A 16,656-nucleotide genomic window follows, 5' to 3' on the forward strand; every position below is an offset into this window, starting at 1 on the left:
TGCATGCTTTGGTCTATCATATTTGCAACCACCTCACTTGAGAAATCATATTTTCTAACATCAAGTTTGGCGGTTTCAAACTTTCCTTTCAAAGATTCAACATCAGCCACTAGCTCAGCATTTTGTTTGACTACATAATCATAGTTTTCACATTTGTTACTGTAGTCTTCCTGAAGTTTCCTAAAGTCCTTGGTTTTTGCTTCTAATTCAGCCTTCAGGGGTTTCAGTCGTTTCCTGAGTTGATATCCTTCATATCTCAGGTCTTCAACTTCTCTTTTAAATACATCAATTTGTTCTCGAAGAAACTTAATCGTATCTTCACATGATTGAGAACATGAAACTTCACATGAATGAGAACATGACACTTCATTGACCGGAAGGTTTACAGAACTCTTTAAAGCGTCAAGCTCTTCAATTACTTCAGCAATACTAAGACGATTAAGATCTTTTGTCTTCTTGATGACAGCTACATTCATATCCCACGATTTTGGAAGTGAATTCAATAGCTTTTTGTTTATCTCAGATTTAGACAAGAAGATCCCAACTATATTCATCTCGGTAGTGAGTGTAGTAAACCGCTGCAACTGAGTTTCGAGCGTTTCTTCAGGGACATAATCGAAAAAGTTGAAATTTTGTCTTAACATATCCTGACGACTCTCTTTCATGTTTTTCAACTCCCTCGTAGACCTTAAAATCAATTAATTAAAAAAAAACAACTAGAAGCAAACGTCAAATTTAAAATGCCTTTTTTTATTTTTTTTATTTTTTTTAAAACAACCTTAAAAGTCAAATTTAAAAAATCAAACTCAAAAGTCGAACTTGAAAAGTCAAACTTAAAAGTCAAACCAAAAAGCTAAATTTGAAAATTTAAAAGTTAAACGAAAGAGTCAAAGTTTAAAATCAAAGGTCAAACCTGAAAGTCAAAATCAAAATTTGAAATAAAAAGTCAAAAATAAAGGAAAAAAATAAAAACAATTTATTATTATTATTATTATTATTATTATTATTATTATTTTAATTTTGGATGAAAAAGGAATTTTAAAATAAAAGGAAATTGATTTTTGGGTTGTTTTTGTCAAATTTCGAAACTTGGAAGCGAGAAAGAGATGTTAAGTTTAAAAATTCGAAGGTAAGAAACAAGGTGTTGGATGGTTGAGTTGGTTAAGCGTGTGTGTTGCTGATCCGGAGGTCATGGCTTCGAAATCTGGCACCCCCCCCCCTTTTTATTGAAGCGCTTGCAGCCAGCTGCTGCTGAGCCGAGCCGACCTCCAAGCCGCGATTCACCAAGCCGAGCCGCAAGTTGCGAGCCGCCACATCCGAGCCGAGCCGTCTTCCACCGAGCCAATCTGCCGAGCCGAGCCGTAAACTCCGAAAACCTTAGCCGTAAATCCGAACCCCGCCGCCGACTGTGAACTGTTTCCGGCCGTAAACTCCGGCCGTGAACTGTTTTCGGCAGTAAGCTCCGGCCGAAAACCCTTCAACAATTACGTGAAAAACAACGATTTTTCGACTTTGAAGCTCCAAAACTCAATCAAAAACCCTTTTTTATGAAAAACACAAAGAACAAACCCCCTTATTTTTGTGAGATATATCCAAAAACGCAAAAATATTTTGAAAATAAGATCAAATATTGCCCCAAAATAGAGTTTACGGCCCAAGAACTCGGTGTTTACGGCCGTAAGCTTGGACCGTAAACACCAATTATTCAGATTCCAAACGAAACAATAAAACCTTTTGACTGATACAACTTGGCTCTGATACCAATTGTAAGTCCCTAATTTGCCTGTGTATCAGTCAGATCCGTTTGATGGTGCGGAATCCCAATCAAACGGATGATGTCAGATAAAATAAAAGAGAAGGAGAAGAAGAATTAATATGAATCTTGTATGTATTGATATGAATTATGATCCGGATACAAGAGATTCACACACACATAAAAGCTCCTGTTTCTCTCTGGACGAAAACTCTCTAGGGTTCATCAATCTCTACTCCTCACCCTAACACCTCTATTTATACTAGGGAACATGGGCCGGATAACTCATGGGCCGTAAATGAGTTTACGGCCGTAAGGTGTTTACGGCCGTAAACTCAGCCGTAAACTAGGCCATAAATTAATAAAATATTACATAAAAATAATTGCCCAGAAAAGTAAAGTATAAACCATATTTTGATCCAACAGACACTAATCCAACAATGTAATCATGTCTAGGGTCAATATAGCCTGATCAACTATGTTTATTCGAGACATGACCAACATGTGTTTGGGAGTGACTGTGGTGTTGCGACAGACCTAAAACTTACCAAGTATCCATACAACAAGATATCGATATAACAAAACCTACAACTAAAAATACTATAGGAGTATTTTACTAGAGTCAAATTCATTGCATAGATTCATTCCCAAGTGTTGCTACTCATTCCTTTTTGAGATAATTTACTTGCGTTAGTAGCTTTTCCTTGTTTATCGCTTAGTAGCACACTTTATCTATCCGATAGGGATATACCTTGTTTCATATCTATTGATTCGAAAGTCTAAGGGACTTACCATCATCTTCTTCCTGATATAGAAAAACATGCCTCCAAAGAAAAGACCCAACAAAAAGAAAAACAATCCTCTGACAGATCCACCTCCACCACCTCCTTAGCTCGATCCCACTATCTTCCAGGAAGTCGTTACTGCCGCTTCGTCACAGATTAACCCGGGCATCTCTGGCAGATCGGGAAGTGGTATCCATACCCAGAATCATGAGGGTAGTCAGGGAAACCAGAAGGAGTGTTCCTATAAAGACTTTATGAACGCAAAGCCTAGATCCTTTGACGGCAATGGAGGTGTCATTTCCTTAACTCGATGGATCGAGAAGATCGAATCGGTCTTCGAGATCTGTGCATGCTCAGAAGCAACTAAGATGAAGTTCGCTGCTTGCACCTTCATAGACAGAGCATTGACCTGGTGGAATAGTCGGGCCAAATCCCTAACCCTGCCAGTAGCAAATGCTATGGGTTGGGAGAGCTTGAAGGAGCTCATGCTTGCTGAGTACTGCCCACGGGGCGAGATGTAGAAACTGGAGCATGACCTATGGAACTTGAAGATGAAGGATTTCGACATTACTGCTTACACTTCTAGGTTTGAAGACCTAGCACTTCTTTGCCCGGGAATGGTCACCCCGGAAAGTAAGAAGATAGAGAGATACATTTGGGGATTGACGCCCCCAACTCAAGGAAATGTCTTGGCTGCCAGGCCAATCACTTTTGACAGCGCCAAGTGCCTGGTGCAGACTCTCATAGATCAAGGAGTTGATCTTGATAAAGTGACAGCCGCTCCCGAACCAGCAAAAGGGAGTGATGAGAAAAGAAAGTTTTGGAAGCAGCGAAAGGGCTGGTCTTCGCAGGAGCCTTCCAAGAAACAACATACGGTGGCAGTTCACACTGCTACTACTCCTGTCGCTGCTCCTACAACTCAAGCACCAACCAGTAGATATATTGGTACCCTCCCTTGGTGCAACAAGTGCATTTATCATCATCGCATTCCCGACCCATGTCGTGAAATGCTCTGCAGAAACTGTGGAAAGAAGGGTCACATGACTCAAGGCTGCAGAACACCAATCCAACCAACCAATCAGGCCTTCGGAGCAGGTGTTGGACAAGCTTGTTGTGGCTATGTGGAAGTCGGGCATTATAGGAGAAATTGCCCCAAGGCAAAAACAATGGGAAACACAGGTAGAGTACTAGCTATGGGGCAAGAGGAGGCAGTTGCTAACCCTACCGCTGTTATGGGTACGTTCCTCCTCGATAACTCTTATGCATGGATTCTTTTTGATTCTGGTGCCGAAAGAAGTTTTTTTAGCCATGCATTCAAAGATCTTCTCAAATGTAAACCTCAACCTCTAACCGAAACATTTACCGTCGAGATGGCTAACGGTGAGAAAGAGAGCACCAACGACATATTCGTGGGTTGTACCCTTACCCTAAATGATCATTCCTTTCCCATCGACCTTATCCCAGTTTCCATAAAAAGCTTCGATGTCATCATTGGCATGGATTGGTTGAGCCCCAATCATGCTGATATCCTTTGTTATGAAATAGCCATTTGTCTCAATCTTGCCTCTGGCGAAACCCTCATGATTTATGGCGATAAACTCAGTTGAAATCTCTGTATCATTTCATGCATCATGGTCCGAAAACTTCTATGAAAGGAGTGTCATGCATTCCTAGCCCATGTCATTAACGAGAAGCAGGGAGTTAAAGGCCTCGAGAGCATCTCTGAAGTCTGCAACTTTCCCGATGTCTTTCTCAAAGAGCTTCCGAGAATCCCTCTCGAGCGCCAAGTCGAGTTTCGCATTGACTTAATCCCTGGAGCTACCCCCGTAGCTAAATCCCCATAACGTCTAGCACCAGCAGAAATGCAAGAGTTATCCAGCCAACTCAATGAGCTGCTCAACAAAGGATTCATCAGACCGAGTTCCTCACCCTAGGGAGCCATGGTTTTATTTGTGAAAAATAAGGATGGATCTTTTCGGAAGTGTATTGACTACCGCGAACTAAACAAGCTCACCATCAAAAACCTTTATCTTGTTCCTCGAATCGACGACTTTTTCGACCAACTTCAAAGAGCTAGCTACTTCTCCAACATAGACCTAAGATCAGGGTACCATCAGTTGCGAGTCCACGAGAGTGATGCTCCTAAGACAGCATTTCGGACTCAATATTGTCACTACGAGTTTGTAGTAATGCCCTTCGATCTAACCAACGCACCGGCGATATTCATGGACCTGATGAATCAGGTGTTCCGTCCATTCCTGGACAAGTTCGTTATCGTGTTCATCGACGATACACTTGTCTATTCCAAAAGCGAGGAAGATCACAGACAGCACTTGAGATTAGTGTTGAAACTCTAAGGATGGAGAAGCTATACACGAAATTCTCCAAGTGCGAATTCTAGATTCGAAAAGTAACCTTCCTAGGTCACGTGGTAAGCGAGGAAGGCATACACGTGGACCCCTCTAAAATCATAGCGATAGAGAATTGGTCAGCACCAAAGACACCCACAAAAATCCGTCAATTCTTGGGTCTCGCTGGCTATTATCGCAGGTTTATCTAAAATTTCTACAGAATTGCCAAACCCTTAACCACTCTGACTCAGAAAGGTGTACCCTTTTGTTGGAGTGAAAAGCAAGACACTGCCTTCCAAACGTTGAAGCAGGCCCTATGCAGTTCACCTATCATGTCTCTGCCCGAAGGGACGGAGGACTTCATTGTCTACTGTGATGCATCCAATTAGGGCTTAGGCTGTGTGCTCATGCAACGAGGAAAAGTTATTGCTTATGCTTCATGACAGCTGAAGGCACACAAGGTCAATTATACAACTCACGACTTGGAGTTGGGAGCAGTGGTCTTCGCATTGAAGATATGGAAACATTACCTCTACAGAACCAAGTGCACTATCTTCACTAACCATAAAATCCTGCAACACATCTTTGACCATAAGGAGTTGAACATGAGACAACGGCGATGGGTAGAGCTACTTAGCGATTACGAGTGAAAAATACGCTACCATCCCTACAAGGCCAATGTGGTGGCGGATGCCCTTAGCTGGAAAGAATGCTCAGGTCGTAGACTGAAGGCACTGACAATGACTATCATTCCCATTTATCCGCGCAAATCTCAGAGACTCAGCTAGAAGCCTTAAAACCAGAGAACGTGACGGGTGAAGCCTTGAGACGAATGGAAAAGAACTTAGAAATCAAGGGAGACGGAGTCTATTATTTTATGAACTAGATCTAGACCCCAAAGTTCGGTGGTTACAAAGAGGTTGTCATGAATGAAGCTCACAAGACTAGATACTCCATTCATCCAGGTTCAGACAAGATGTACCTCGATCTCAAGAAATTGTATTGGTGGCCAAACATGAAAGCAGAGATCGCTAACTTCGTGGGCAAGTTCCTGACTTGAGCCAAGGTGAAGGTTGAGTATCAGAAGCCCTCAGGTCTGCTCCACCAGCTGGATATACCTGAGTGGAAGTGGGAGAGGATTACCATGGACTTCATCACTAAGTTACTCAAATTACCGAGTGGGTAAGATACCATCTGGGTAATAGTCGACCGATTGACTAAAGTTGCCCACTTCCTGCCAATCAAGGAAACTTTCAAAATGGAGAGGCTCATGCGAATCTACATCTAAGAGATAGTCTGACTACATGGCGTGCCGGTATCCATTATCTCCAATCGAGATAGCAGATTTACCTCGAGATTATGGTAGTCACTGCAAAAAGCTATTGGAACTAAGCTGGATATGAGCACAACTTACCACCCTCAGACAGATGGGCAGAGTGAGAGAATCATCCAGACCTTGGAAGACATGTTGAGAGCATGTGTCATCGACTTTGGTAAGTCATGGGACACCTATTTGCCCTTGGTTGATTTCTCCTAAAACAACAGTTATCATACCAGCATCAAGGTTGCGCCTTTTGAAGCCCTGTATGGTCGTAAGTGCAGATCCCCTCTGTGCTGGGTTGAGGTGGGCGACATGCAGCTAGCCAAGGGGCAAGTCCCTGATAGCACTCTCACTGGCCCAAAGTCAAACACATAAACTACGTACAAAGTCAAACACATAAACTATGTTAGATTTAGTTTATCCATTATTATCTATAGATAACAAGAGTATCTTACTATATAATTATTTTGTGTATAATTATTTATAGTCTACACCGTATACAAACGATTTCGAACTCTAGAACAACACAACAACATGTAAACTAGTTAATATAGGATTGTGAGACCTATCTTCATGGTACCCCTCGGGGTACCGGTAAATCCTCACCTTTAGTATAACCAGAGTCTCCTGGAGGGAGAGCGTGAAATTTGTGAATAGAGTTATTCGCGACCGACAATCCCACACCTAAACTGTTAGCTACAGTTAGGCAGGCAGGCCTGGGGTGACAAATTCTGTAATCATACGACGCTTGAAGAAACGTTAAGGAGGTCATCAGTCATTTAGCATGGTTATACGACTCACAATAAGTATAAACTACCCTTTGTTTACGGGATTTTCCTTCTTCAATAGTTTTATTTTAATTAATAAGACAACCTACTTACCACACTAGAGGGTATTCCAGGGATACAACCTTTGGTTTTATTTTAAGAAATAAAACTACCTTACTTACTGGTGGTAGCCAGGGTTTTCAAACGTAACATGCCTTACTTACTGGGGGTAGCCAGGGTTTTTCGATACAAATGATAATTTACTTATAATGAAAAGAAATCATTTGTACAAATCCAGTGACTAGTTTCCAATACAAAAACATGCTTATGAACTCACCAGCTTTATGCAGATACGTTTTCAAAACCACTTGTATCCTCAGGGCAATAATAAACAGGTTCCCTTGCCAGCTTTTGGAGAAGACGGAGCATGTTAGAGTGGCGTGTCTACTTTTGTTATATACTGACGTGTACAAACTATGTTTTCAAACGGATGTAAATATTCATATTTTAATATAATGGTTGTGCTTACTTTGATTGCTATGATATGATTGTTGTGATACTACGCATGACGTCACCCACCCCTTGATGTTTCCGCCGTTTGTTTCAGACGATTCGGGTGTGTGACAGTATATGTCAAACATACTTGGCTTTTATAAACTTTATACAATGATATTCATTATGCCTACTGACTTAACCACAATTAACTTAGGGTTGAGAGCTATTCACAAACGTTTTAGTTAAGGGCTTTTTAGTGAGACGTTATTCATTAGCTGATTTTAAATATTTAGCATACCCATAACACTATAACCGTTAATCGTTGAAGCGAGATACATATGTATAGATCTATACGGGGTTGACATCCCTACCTGCGGTTTGAAGCGGGTGATAGATGTCTACAAAATTTACTACAACGTCCAATGAAGTGTTGTAGGGGGTACACTAAGTCACATAGCTCGGTTATAGGACTTACTACAAACATTAACTAGAATATCTCTCTCTCTCTCTCTCACTACAACCATGGGCTTAGTTGCATTCAAATATATTTTAAGTATGGAATTACTTATGTAACTTAACAGTTTGGTTTTATAGGATATTTAAACATTTGTTACAAACACAATTTTAAGTAAGAATTTACTTATACAAAAATACATGATGGTTTTTAAAGACTCATCTAAAACACTGTTTTAACTATTTTTATACATACAAAGAAAATACTTTTTAGACTTATTAAAAGTATTAATGTTGTTAGCAGGTAACCCATAACACTCAACAACCTTGTGTTGATCCTTAAAATTACATGTATACTCAGGAAATCACTAAAGAGACATACAACACGGATTTGATTACAGGTGACCTAGTTTACTTGTTGCTGTATTATATGTCTTTTAGTTAAGGCAATTCATGTATTATTATTATTTGTAAAAACTTTGTTTTCAAACATCAAGATGGAATGTAAATGCTATTGTTTTACTTGTCTATATATTCAATTTACCTGTGATGCATGAACTTAGTCGCATAGTCTGGCATGTTCCGCCGCCTCGATCAGGGGTGTGACAGATTGGTATCAGAGCTAAATTGGCTATAGAGAACCTGTATCCTCGAAAGAGGAATAAAACTATAGAAACTAGCTTATAATAAAAGTATTATTAATATTAATTACACTACTTCTTGGCTACTTACGGTATGGGGAATTTGGTTTGAAATGTCGTTTGGGTTGTTGGATTCAGAATGGCTTACTTGCTAAAATGGTCCTACCCTCTGGTGTTTCCTGTCTAGAACTCGTCTGTACTCGATAGTATAGGAGTACAAAACAAAATTTAATAATACTGCAAACCCCACCAACAATAATATAGAAGAGTTATATATACTCGGACCCGTTATGAGAACACATATTAAAACTCTAACATGCGTCCAACTAAAACTACCAACTGGACCATTTAGGTCAAACGTCTTAACTAAAGTTAGTACCGTACATAATTCAAACCATAAATAAACCTGGAACGTACGCCTATGTTATTTATGGTCGGGTGGGTGAACAACCAACCTTGAGCAAGGAGTTTGACAGACTACAATGGTTGAAAGTTTTAGAGATTGAAGGATCTTCTCAAGATTCGCTGCAGAAACTTAGTAACTTAAAAACCTTAGAAACCTTCTACTTTTGTTATATACTGACGTGTACAAACTATGTTTTCAAACAGATGTAAATATTCATATTGTAATGTAATGGTTGTGTTTACTTTGATTGCTATGATATGATTGTTGTGATATTACGCATGACATCACCCACCCCCAGACGTTTTAGTCGTTTGTTTAAGACGGTTCGGGCGTGTGACAATATATGTCAAACATACTTGGCTTTTATAATCTTTATACAATGATATTCATTATTCCTAGTGACTTAACCACAATTAAGTTAGGTTTGAGAGCTATTCACAAATGTTTTAGTTAAGGGCTTTTTAGTGAGACGTTATTCATTAGCTGATTTTAAATACTTAGCATACCCACAATACTATAACTGTTAATCTTCGAAGCGAGATACATATGTATAGATATATACGGGGTTGACATCCCCACCTGCGGTTTGAAGCGGGTGATAGGTGTCTACAAATTTTACTACAACGTCCAATGAAGTGTTGTAGGAGGTACACTCAGTCACATAGCTTGGTTATCGGACTTACTACAAACATTAACTATAATATATCTCTCTCTCTCACTACAATCATGGGCTTAGTTATGTCAGTTAACAGTTTGGTTTTAAAGGATATTCAAAGATTCGTTACAAACATAATTTTAAGTAAGAATTCACTTATACAAAAAATACATGATGGTTTTTAAAGACTCGTTGAAAACACTATTTTAACTATTTTTATACATACAAAGAAAATACTTTTTAGACTTATTAAAATAATTAATGTTGTTACAGATAACCTGTAACACTCAACAACTTTGTGTTGACCCTCAAAATTACATGTATACTCAAGAAATCACTAAAGAGATATACAAGACGAATTCGATTACAGGTGACCTAGTTTACTTGTTGTTGTATTATATGCCTTTAAGTTAAGGCAATTATTGTACTATTATTATTTGTAAAAACTTTGTATTCAAACATCAAGATGGAATGTAAATGCTACTTTTTTATTGTTGTGCTTGTGCATTATATTCAATTTACCTGTGATCCATGAACTTAGTCGCATAGTCTGGCGTGTTCCACCGCCTCGGTCTGGGGTGTGACAAATTGGTATCAGAGCTAAATTGGCTATAGAGAAACCGTATCCTTGAAAGATGAATAAAACTATAGCAACTAGCATATAATAAAACTATTATTAATATTAATTACACTACTTCATGGCTACTTATGGTACAGGGAATCTGGTTTGAAATGACGTTTGGGTTGTTGGATTCAGAATGGCTTAATTGCTAAAATTATTATTTAACAATTTACCATATTGTTACGAATAAACTAGTATAAAAAAATTTCATATACGTATTATGGTTATTTTATCATGAAATAACCATTTCAAACAACATATACTACACGTTACAAAATTATATGATTTTTATGTGACATTGCATGTTATAACAAGCACGCTATGAAACTTTGTAGTATTTCAAAGATTTAACTATTACTAAGCAGATTATTTGTATATTTAATTACACAACATTTATAAATGTACATATGTTCATTAATTTGAAACATTCATTTTTATAAAAGCAAGCACATTACACTTTTACATATATGTCAAACATACTCGGCCTTTATAAACTTTATACAATGATATTCATTATGCCTAGTGACTTAATCACAATTAAGTTAGGGCTAAGAGCATTTTCACACACGTTTTAATTAACGGCTTTTTAGTGAGACATTATTCATTAGCTAATTTTAAATACTTAGCATACCCACACTATTGTAACCGTTAATCTTCGGAGTGAGATATATATATATATATATATATATATATATATATATATATATATATATATATATATATATATATGTATATGTATAGATTTATACGTGGTTGACGTTCCCACCTATGGTTCGAAGCGGGTGATAGGTGTCTACAAATTTTACTACAATTTCCAATCAAGTGTTGTAGGGGCTACACTCAGTCACATAGCTCGGTTATAGGACGTACTACAAACATTAACTATAATATCTCTCTCTCTCTGACTACAACCATGGGCTTAGTTGCTTTCAAAACTATTTGAAGTATGGAATTACTTATGTAACTTAACAGTTTGGTTTATAGGATATTTAAAGATTCGTTACAAACACAATTTTAAGTAAGAATTTACTTATACAAAAATACATGATGGTTTTTAAAGACTCATCTAAAACACTGTTTTAACTATTTTATATGTACAAAGAAAATACTCTTTAGACTTATTAAAAGTATTAATGTTGTTAGCAGGTAACCTGTAACACTCAAAAACCTTGTGTTCATCCTCAAAATTACATGTATACTCAGGAAATCACTAAAGAGCATACAAGACGGATTTGATTACAGGTGGCCTAGTTTACTTGTTGTTGTATTATATGCCTTTTAATTAAGGCAATTCATGTATTATTATTATTTGTAAAAACTTTGTTTTCAAACATCAAGATGGAATGTAAATGCTATTTTGTTTATTGTTGTACTTGTCTATGTATTCAATTTACCTGTGATCCATGAACTTAGTCGCATAGTCTGGCATGTTCCGCCGCCTCGATTGGGGGTGTGACAGATTGGTATCAGAGCTAAATTGGCTATAGAGAACCCGTATCCTCGAAAGAGGAATAAAACTATAGAAACTAGCTTATAATAAAAGTATTATTAATATTAATTACACTACTTCTTGGCTACTTACGGTATGGGGAATCTGGTTTGAAATGCCGTTTGGGTTGTTGGATTCAGAATGGCTTAATTGCTAAATTGGTCCTACCCTCCGATGTTTCCTGTCTAGAACTCGTCTGTACTCAATAGTATTGGAGTACAAAACAAAATTTAATAATACTGCAAACCCCACCAACAATAATATATAAGAGTTATATATACTCGGACCCGCGATGAAAACACTTATTAAAACTCTAACATGCCTCCAACTAAAACTACCAATTGAACCATTTAGGTCAAACGCCTTAACTAAGGTTAGTACCGTACATAATTCATACCATAAATAAACCTGGAACATACGCCTATATTATTTATGGTCGGGCGGGTGAACAACCAACCTTGAGAAAGGAGTTTGACAGTCTATAATGGTTGAAAGTTTTAGAGATTGAAGGATCTTCTCAAGATTCGCTGCAGAAACTTAGTACCTTAGAAACCTTATATCAACCTCAAAATAACATATACATTTTAAAAATACTTAAAAATCTAGGATAACGTTCAGAATTTTCCTAGTTAGCCTAAACCCGTAGAAGAACAAAGAACCAATAGCTCTGCTACCATCGTGGCAGAGAAACCCATAGTTCCAAATTGATTATTCAGTAGTCTCCAAACTTCTCTCAATCTTTTGAAATCAGTAGGATTTCAATAACTCACTATGACTTGGAAATCTATAGGATTTCTAGAATCACTCATTCTCTAGAATTTGAAACCTTACCATGAAAGGATCGGAGGTGGCTGCTTACACCTCCCGATTTAACGACCTCGCAAACCTTTTCTTGTGAATGGTGAAACCAGAATATAAAAATACCGAAAGGTACATCTAGGTATTAGATTCACCAGTTCAAGGTTTGGTTACTACATCCAAACACACTACCTTTGATAGTGCTAAGCAATTGAACTATCAATAACCGAGCAGTGTATCCGTCAGGGTACCATAACCCTACAAATAAAAAAAATAGATTGGGAATACAAAAAGGAAGTCCCATGGAAAATCATAAAGGAACTTCAATAATTTCAAACACAATACAAAACCTATGGAGGTGTACGTCGTAATCACAAACACTCCCATTCCATCAAAGCCATACCCTGGGAATTTACCCCATTGTACCAAGTGCAATTTCCACCATGTCGGATATTATATGGTCTGCAACATCTGTAACTTAATAGGTCACACCTCTAAGTTTTGCAGAAAGGCCTTGAATGACACAACCTCAACCACTGCTACAAGAGAAAGCCATTTAGCCAGGACATTTCAAGTAGGACTACTCGAAATGGAAGAACCAGGGTTGCAAAAGGAAGAGCATTTGTGATAAGTACTAGAAATACTCGCCAGGAACCAATTATGGTTACTAGTACGTTTCATATCAACAATATTTATGCTTCAACATTATTTGATACTAGTGTCGATAGAAGCTTTATTTCCCATCAGTTAGAAGCATAATTAACCATAAATCATGAAAACTTAATGAAGCTTACACAGTGAAAGTAGAAAACAACCAATTCGAAAGCACCTTATAAATAATCATCAATTGCCTTCTTATCCTAAATAACCACATCCTTTGCGTCAACTTAATACCTATGACCACCACTGGAAGTTTTGATGTGATCATCGGAATGGATTGGTTATCACTTCATGGAACAGAGATTTTATGTTATGAAAAATACTTCTGACTACTTTTACCCAACAACAAAGCCCTCGTGATTTACAGAGATAAATTAGGAAAGAACCCAAGAGTCATCACTTGCATGAAGGCAAGGAAGCATTATAGAAGAGATGCTTCACTTTCTTGGCCCACATGGAGGATATGCAAGACAAGGGTAAGGAAATCAAAGACATACCACAAGTGTGCGATTACCGGGACATATCTCCAGATGATCTAACTGGAGTACCTCCAGTCAGACATGTCGAATTCTGAATCGACCTAATCCCGGGTGTAGCACCAGTGGCAAGATCTGTTTATCGTCTGGCTCCATCGGAAATGCAAGAACTATCCAGTCAAGTCCAAGAACTTCTTGAAAAAAGGATTTATCTGGCGAAGCTTATCTCCATGAGGAGTTCCAGTATTTTTTCCCAAAAAGTAGGATGGATCGTCCAGGATATGCATCGACTATCGAGAGTTGAACAAACTCTCCATTAAGAAATAACATCCACTCCCGAGAATTGATGACTTGTTCGACTAGGTACAAGGACCCTACTACTATTCAAAGACCGATCTAAGATTCGGCTACCATCAACTCAGAGTGCAAGAAACAGGCATTCCAAAGACAACAATCAGGACTTGTTCCAGTCACTATGAGTATTTGGTTATGCTATTAGGATTGAACGACAACGCCAACCAAAGTACGCTATTTCTTAGGGTTACAGGCTACTATCGAAGATTCGCCAAGAACTTCTCAAATATAGCCAAGCCTCTCATTGCTCTAACCCAGATGGATAAGAAATTCGATTGGGGAGAAAGCCAAAGTCTGCCTTCCAAAGATTAAAATAAATTGTTGTACATTGCACCAATTTTGTCTCCTCCAGAGGGAACAGAAGACTTTGTAGTATTCTGTGATGCCTCATACCAAGTGTTGAGATGCATGATGATGCAAAAGAATAAAGTCATTGCATACATATCCAGACAACTTAATCCAAACAAGACCAACTATATTACCCATGACCTAGAGTTGGGAGCTATATTGTTTTCCTTAAAGATTTAGAGACACTATCTCTACGGAACGAAGTGTGTCGTGTTCACCGACCACAAAAGCTTCCAACACATCTTCGACTAGAAATTGCTCAACATGAGACAATGAAAGTCTGTAGAAATGATAAATGATTACGAATTCGAATTTCGTTATCATCTTGGTAAGAAAAATGTCGTAACATACGCTTTAAGCAAGAAAGAGCGAGCAAAGCCTCTTCATGTAAAGGCTCTAACCCTAACCATCTACTCCAATCTCACCATCCAAATTCGAGATGCTTAGCTGGAAGCACACAAACCCAAGAATATTGTGGAAGAAAACCTTTGAGGAATTAACAAACAGTTCGACCTCAAGGAAGATAGAACGCGAATATTTCAAGAACCGGATTTGGATCCTAAAGTTTGGTGAAGTCGGGAGTCTAATCCTAGACAAAGCTCTCAAGACACGATATTCAATACATCCCGGATCAGATAATATGTATCTAGATTTCAAGAAACTTTATTGGCGGCCCAACATAAAGCCATAGATTTCCATCCATGTTCGTAAATGCTTGACTTGCTCCAAAGTTGAGGCAGAGTACCCGAAGCCATTTGGTCTACTACAACAACCGTTAATCCCAAAAAGGAAGTTGGAACAAATAACCCCAGACATCATAACAAGGTTTCCAATAACTTCAAGCGTATGACACCGTATGGTTGACCGTTCTATTAAGTCTGACCATTTTCTAGCCATCAAAGAAACTGACAAGATGTAGAAACTCAATAGGACATATCTCAAGGAGATAGTCACACTGCATGGTGTGCTAATATCAATCATCTTTGGAACGAGATAGCAGATTTACTTCCATATTTTCACAATCATTGCAAAAGGTTCCTAGGAACCATACTCGATATGAGTACATCATACCATCCTCAAACAGATGGAAAGAGCAAAAGAACAACACAGACTCTAGAAGATATACTCCTTGCGTGGGTGATAGACTTCAGCAATTCATGGGATACACACTCGCTACTAGTCGAGTTTCCATATAAAAATAATTATCACACTAACAAAAAGGACGCTCCATTCGATACCTTGTACGGACGTAAATGTTGTTCTCCGATATGCTGAGCAGAAGTTGGAGACACTCAACTAGCTAAAAAGCATGTTGTAGATACTCCAATCAATAGACTGGAGATCATTAATGAAACAATATAGAATATCGTTCAGATAAAGGAACGACTAAAGACCGCACACAATCATCATAAAAGCGACGCTGACACAAGATGCAAACCATTAGAATTCAAAATAGGAGACCGTGTCCTACTAAAGGTCGCAATATAGAAAGGTGTCATTAGATTTGGAAAACGAGGTAAACTAAAACCCTGTTACATCGAACCTATTGAAATCCTGGCAATGGTTGGTCCCGTGGCTTACAAACCCAAGTTACCTTAAGAACTCAGTAAAGTTCACGATACCTTCCATGTGTGTAATCTCAAAAAGTGTTGCTCTAACAAGAACCTTGTCATTCCTTTGACTAAGATCCTAGTCAAAACTAAACTTCAATTCGTGAAGGAACCAGTGGAGATCATGGATCAAGAAATCAAAAGCTTCAAAAAAATTTGTATTCCTATAGTAAACGCCCAATGGAACTCTCATAAGGAGCAGAAGTTTACGTGGGAACATGATGACCAAATGAAACAAAAGTATCCACATTTTTTCGTTGGTGCTCCCTCCGTTACTAGAATGAAATACTAGTAGAACAAATGATAGCGAAACAAAATATTCTAGAACATAATAATTTAAGGGATGAAATTCCCTTAACAGGGAGGTAATGTGACATCCCGGATTTTAGGTTAAAGATTGTGAACGTTGAAGTTCACAATGAGTCTCTTGGTTAATTAACTCATTGAATTTTAGTACACCTAATAGAAAATAAATGAGATATTTCAACTATTCTAAGATAGCAAATGGTATCTTATTTCTAAAAATGTAATTCGACAAACAAATTAAACAGCTCAAACTACAACCTTGGGAATGCGTCTGAAAAACTAAAATTTTGTATTAAGCAGTTGTGAGCAATACAAACACTCTTGTCTCATAGTGCGTGTTTCCTTGATTCCGAAAATATAAAGAAC

Source organism: Lactuca serriola, chromosome 4 (genome assembly GCF_051521515.1).
Source record: "Lactuca serriola cultivar US96UC23 chromosome 4, Lser_US96UC23_V15, whole genome shotgun sequence".
NCBI lineage: Eukaryota > Viridiplantae > Streptophyta > Magnoliopsida > Asterales > Asteraceae > Lactuca > Lactuca serriola.